Consider the following 6,762-nt stretch of genomic DNA (forward strand, 5'->3'; position numbering starts at 1 on the left):
TAATTCCATGCCACGTATATCCATGTGTAAAGCTTTCTCTTGTGTTATTCAAGTCTTGCAAAGCAAAAGGGAACTTTTTCTAGAATTCAGCTGAGCTTCCTTAAATCTCAGGCACTCAGGGGCTGACAATGCTTGCCTTGTGTCTTAAGCAAGCATTATAAGTCATCATTCTTTGCATTCTGAGCCAAAAAAACAACAACAGGGAGTTCAGTAGCAACTCTACTGAGTAGATCTGCTGAGGATCAAGTTGCAGCTGATATGTGGTTGAGTTAGCACACATGCATTCATTGCTTCATAACTGCATTGTCAAGTGATTGCTTGAATGTGCGTGTCACTGAACAGGCCAAATACTATAGCCAGTGCATTTATATAATAATAATTTATTATTTCTTCCCCACCCATCTGACTGGGTTGCCTTGGCCACTCTGGGCAGCTGCAACAGAATATAAAGAACACACATACATAAGACATTAAAAGCTTCCCAATACAGGGCTGCCTTCAGATGTCTACAGAAGATCATATACAGTAATTGTTTATCTCTTTGGCACCTGACAGGAGGGCATTCCACAGGAAGGGTGCCGCTACCAAAAAGGCCCTCTATAACACCACTCAGATCAATATAGGTTTGCACATTCAGCTGTGAGTCATTCACTGAAGGGTGTATATGTATGAGTGGCTCTGGATTTGTGAAAATTAAATTTTGCTATGGGAAATTTCCATCCTTTGAACACTAGAGGGCCAGCATTACCTTACAATGGACTCCTGCAAGCAGAAACACAGGCAGAAAACTTTTATCTTCATGATAGCAAAACATTTTTAAAGCTTTGTTCTAATAAGATTAGGGCTTCATATATGTGATCTGCATACAGGGTTTTGTAGTCGTTCTTACCTGGACATTTCCACCATGTTTATGTAACACAATCCTTCTCTGGGGCCTGGGTTAAGGCATTTTCAATATTTATCCATCCCCCCCCCCCAAAGATCCTTTCTTCTTACCTGTCATCACCACAAACTGAACATTTTCTCTCTCCTTTCTGATTGGTTGTCCTTAAGGATCCCCGTTTTCGTTTGTTTCAAGTTCCCCTCCTACAGGAAAATTGGGGTGACATTTATGACAAGCAATTAACCTTGCAATTGTTCTTTCAGAATTTGCAAAGGAATTCCAGAATAGTTTGGCTAGAGGAGTATAAAACAAAGCCAGTTGTCAGGAGCAGCTCAAACACCTAATTTGGTTTTGATCTGCCAGGTTGTTCACTCTCCTAATCCAGGGTATGATTTTATTTCTACACTGTTTTAAGCTTTTGAGCTGGCTGCTGTTTTTCTGTCTCTGGTTAATATTTTTACAGTGTGCAAAATAGCTGCTTACTCATGAGTAGGGATGGAAGGAGCTGTCAGTTTCGGTCCTCTCAGTTTTACAGTTTTCTAAATCTTAAATTCAGTTCTCTGAAGCAATTCATGGATTTATACTTTTTAAAAGGAGTCCTCGTGAAAATGGGTCGGTGTTTTCATGTGAATTTATTCTGATGGACACACTTTTGTATGCAGGCAATTTTCCCCCTGATACAATGCAAGTTTGTTATTTTCATGAACCTGTTTGTTTTCCATGCACATTTCCCTCTAAAATATTCATTTTTTGTAAACTTTGGTTGGAAAACTCCACAACAAAATTCAGCTCCCCACCTCCTCGTCCCACATCCCTATTTATGAGTAGCCCAACTAATAATCAGCCTGGATAGGCCGCAGTTGGACAAAGGTAGAGATGATGAAAGGCTGCACGTTACCAAACTCCTCCTGCAGGCTCCTAAGTCTCAAAGGAAGTCATTAAAACTGACTTTGCTAGCATGGCACCCTCCTGGATGCCAACTCCCATCAGCCCCAGACAGCACAGCCAACTGTTAAAAGGAGGAAGAGGAAGCCATTTGAGAAAGGATATCATGTGGCTCGGCTGGGTTCTTTCCTTCCCATATGATGACAGCGCAGAGGAGAAGGGGCAGCCCACATTCCTGAACAAGACCAGGCTCTGCTGCCATAAATGCTGAAGCATGTGAGACCCTAGAAGCTGTGGCGTATATCATTTCCCTATTATTTCCTTATTACTGGTTGCTGCTTTTTAAATCAAAGCAGCATATATCTCACTTTTATCTCAAAAATAATATTGGCCACTTCCCAGAATGCATCTTGATTAGGGAGAACATAATAGAATGCACAACTTTGTATCTTTTAACATTTGCTTGGTTTGGGAGAATTTTATTTATTTATTTTTTTAAATGATATTTATTCAAATTTTAAAGGTTACAAAGAGAAACAATACATAAAAACAAGTCACATCAAAGAAAAAAGAAAAACAGATAAAAAGGGGGGGGAAATACATACAATCAAAAAAAGAACAAATCAAACCTTTACATAACTTTCTTTCTTTAGCTTATTTCCTTGACCTCCTCACACCTCCCCTCTATGTATTCTAGTTCAGTTAAATATTTCAGCAAATCCTTCATCCTTGTTTTTATCCTAATAATTTATCTTAATATACTGTAATTTTACATTCTCTTCTTTCACCAATTAACCATCCATTTTTACTTTATTTAATCTTATTTCTCATTAAAACTAATATATTTGAACTTGATCTCTTAAGACATTTCCCCTAGGGTCATAAAAATTTCATTCCACGATTTTTCCATCTCTCATAATTTTTTTTTTTTAAAATCTCCATATATACACTTCAAATTCTCAATTTTCTTCCACCGTCTCCCCTCCCCGGTCTCGGCCCCTGCCACCAGTTCCATCAACCTCCAACAATCCATCAACCTGGAGATCTTATATCCGAGGCTCTTAACTCTTCTTGACGTCCCTTCTGCCGATCTTGCTCTCCGGCAACGGCTGTGCGGCTTCACTCCGTAAAAATAGCGGTCGATTCAAAACACCGCACCGCTCACCCCACGTCGCTTTGGATCCCCGAAAAAGGGTTTCACTGCGAGTAGGGGAGGCGCTCCTGGTGTCTGCCGAATCCCACGTTCCCAGGCTTCCTCCGCCTGGGATTTTTAAAGGGTCTCCACCTTCGCCGCCGCGGCAAGACCCGATTTTCGCAGAGCAGGTTCCTCTCTGTCAGAGGAGCTCCGCCATTGCTTGTTTGGGAGAATTTTAAATAGCGTGGCAAGTTGATCTTGCCAACCATCTCCGTTCCATTCAATTATTATGTGGCGAAAGTTTGATTTCATCCCCGTGTTTGGAAAATGTTCGTTTGTTAAACTTCTGCACAGTACACAGGCCTGAAAGACACAGTAGAGGCTTGCAACAGAAAACTGGCTTCAAAATGTGCTTGGAAAACCTCCCAGCTGTGGATTGAGTCACAGCATGAAAAAGAAGGCTTTTGCTTCACACACGCCACACCAAGAGTGGACCCAGGCCAAAAGCACGTTTTCAGAATGGACTGAATGTAAGCAGCATTAGAAGGACATTTACTTGAAATGATGGGTCCTGCTTAGCCATCCCCAGTCTGGTGTCCTTCTGTTTTGGACTACATCTCCCATCAGCCCCAGCCTGCAATTCCCTTGTCATCATCCGTACTGCTTCCTGTTTGCCTTGACATGCCTGAAACTCAAGCTGGCTCTTATTGTAATAATAGTGCATTTCAACCATTGCTGATTAAGGCCAAACCCTAAAGCAACATGTATAGTTGGAAGTTCCGACAGGGAGCTGTTTCTCTGAATGTTGCCAACTGACCAGAATATACTAGCCAATAGTGTGATTTGAAGAAATCAGCAGGTGAATTTTTCATGGGGTGGACATAAATATCAGTGCCTGCAAAATGCTCCCAAAATTAAGCTCCCGTTAGAAGTAGCGCTACAGGGGCTGGTTGAAAAATTGGCAGCACTTCGGTACAAATAGCTATCTTTTGATTCAGGAAATTTACTATTTGCATTGGCAACTCAGGGCTGAAGGTAGATTGCTGCTGCTGGAAACAGGTTTACTTTATGCCACCTCAAAAAAAGGTAAGCCTAATCTTGTTTTGTGTGTAGAAAGGGGTACATTCAGCCCTAATGATAACCAGTAAGATATTTTGCCAGAAATTGATCTCACTGATCTTGGTGATGCTGCCAGGTGCACAGAGGGCTTTAGGAAGTAAAAGCTCCATGACAAAGAACATAATCAATGTGACCAAAAAAAGAAAAGACCTTGATTAAATGGACTACGTTTTCCATGCGTCTTAGTATTTTGTATAGAAATTCTGCTGCACTTACTGTAATCCTCAGGGAAGCTTGCTTGCTTGCTTGCTTGCTTGCTTATTTATTTATTTATTTTGAAAGCAACTCTGCTACTAGTCATTATATGAACTGAGAGATGGCTTTTAAGGCCAAAATGAACCAAGGAGGAAGTTGTGAAACAGCAATCATGCATTTCCCCCCACTTTAGGCTGGTGGGGTTTAATTTTATTTTTTGTCTAGTCATATTTGTTTGATGTGCATCCCGGTATTGTGAATGGGCTAGTTCATTCTTATTTTTGAAATAGTTTGATTGAAATCGTTTAAACACGGATAGAATGCTATACCAAAACAAGAAACATTAGAGTACGGGGTGGGGTGGGGGAACATAGAATCCTTAAACAATAAAGAGATCTACAACAGATACTAACATGTTATGCATATTCTTATATCACTTGTGTGCCCTTTAAAAAAAGGTCAACAAGGAGCCAAAATGTGCATATATCCTCTCCGTAAAGCAATCTGTGGCAATGGCGGCAAAGTCTGTCTCTATTTACAGAAAACATAAAAGGTCCCCCGATTCTGTCAAATTTGTCTTTTGTAGCTACCTATCTACATGCACAATATTGATAGGCCAAACATTAAGATACAGTCGTGTCCTATATTTTGTCTGGGCTAGTTCATTCTTATTCTGACCTACATACCATACCTGATTACTGATTTATGTTCAGCTTGAAGGAAAATATTTTCTGGCTTGAAGGAAAATATTTTCTGGCCTGTGCATGAGTGAATGGTTTCCTTGTAATCTCCTTACCCTTTACGTGCTGGGGGTACCTCTTTGCCCTTAGCATGAACTTTTTGTATATCTTCCCAAATACAGTACCTTCAGCAAAAAGGTACAAGGCTTTTATAAACAAAAAAACAAAAAACCCACAATTATTTCCCACAGCTTTTTGCTTTTCTTTTGGTATATCGCAGCTCATAAGAAATCCAAGAGTTACCTGAAAGAATCTTCTAGTCTAGTCTATTTTAGTTGCCCTCACTGAACTTGGAGACAAAACCATAAAGAAGGGTAAAGAAAAGCAAATGATTATGAGAGGCTGTGAAGGAGCAGAACTTGATATTTTATTGTTATTACAAGAGGTCATGAAACTGTAGGAGCAACCAGATTTTAGAGTGTGGAAAATATCTCCCTGGTGGCACTGGTGACGGAAGGGTAGGTTTAGTTGGTTTGCTTAACCTCATTTTCCTCCCTCAGTGCAGGCCAAAGCCCATTCATTCCATCACAAAGGCGCTTTGGACGCTTCCAATATGGAGGTGATAAGGCAAAATATCAATTTCTGTACTAAAATAACTGTGTCCTTATGATTCCTGAAGGAATTCATTTTCTTGCCACTAGCATTTAAAAACCCCTGAAAAATCAATCACAAGCTTTGGAGATATTGTAACATTGACTGGTTAATTAGGACTGTTTTGCAAGTAACATTCCGAATGTCTGTTGTGGCTTGCTTTCTTACTTTTCTAAGAAGCCATGCTTTAATACATTGAACAAATACTTCTGGAAGTACTGCTGGTTGTGTAAAAGTAAGTAAGTGTAATCCTGTTTGTGGCTGCCATAAGATATATAACAACAGAATGTTCTGTCGTGGGGAGAGGAGAAGCAATATACCAGAAATAAGCCTTATATCATACAGCACAATATTGCCTCAGGAAACTGGTTTGTAAAAGCAGTAACTCGATGGTGGTAATAATGTACCATGTATCTCAACTTGGTTGCTATCTTTGCCATCGTTATCTTTTTCATAGCCTCCACTGGGAAATACGTTATTAGAAGGGAATTTGTTCCTACTGCTTGTGCATATCTCAATACAAGGTAGGCTGTACACAAAGCAGCCTTAGATTGCTCAGTTCATGGCATGGCATGGAACAGAAACCTTTTAAAGATGGCTAAAAATGATTAGATTTATGGACCCAGTTCTTCTACCTCAAACCATTGTACCAGCAGTTTCTGGAAGCGTGCAACGCATGGTTACAGGATTATTTTCTTGAGTTTGGGCCTCTCATGAATACAAAAAAGATGTTGGATTCAACTGGCAAATGCAAACATAGATGCTAATGTTTATGAAGTTTTACTACAAGTGATAGTGAAAGTCTTCTAAAAATTGATAAGGACTACATATGAATGCATATATCCATATACACAGGTCAGTTATTTTAAAAAGTGTTTTCAGCAACTAAAGTTGCTTGTGAATGAGAACAGAATACATTGGGGAAATCATAATACACTTTTTGATTGAGTCTCCGTGAAGATAGCATGCTTTAACTGGGAACATCTGTTGAATATACTTCTTGGCTCAGTTGCCAAAATATCTCTGTATTCCAGGTTCATAAGGATACAGGAAGCTTACTGCCAAACTTGTATGTTTCTATACACTGTAAATCAGCAGGTGGCAAATGATTTGTTTGTTTTTATTGCATAATGACTTATTCTTCCTTATATCTTTGTATTTCTCCCATGTGCCGTTACGGCTCCAACAGTGTGCTATTTGATTCCCCGTGAAAC

The sequence above is a fragment of the Podarcis erhardii genome, assembly GCF_964252035.2.
Source record: "Podarcis erhardii genome assembly, chromosome: 4".
In the NCBI taxonomy this organism is placed as follows: Eukaryota; Metazoa; Chordata; class Lepidosauria; order Squamata; family Lacertidae; genus Podarcis; species Podarcis erhardii.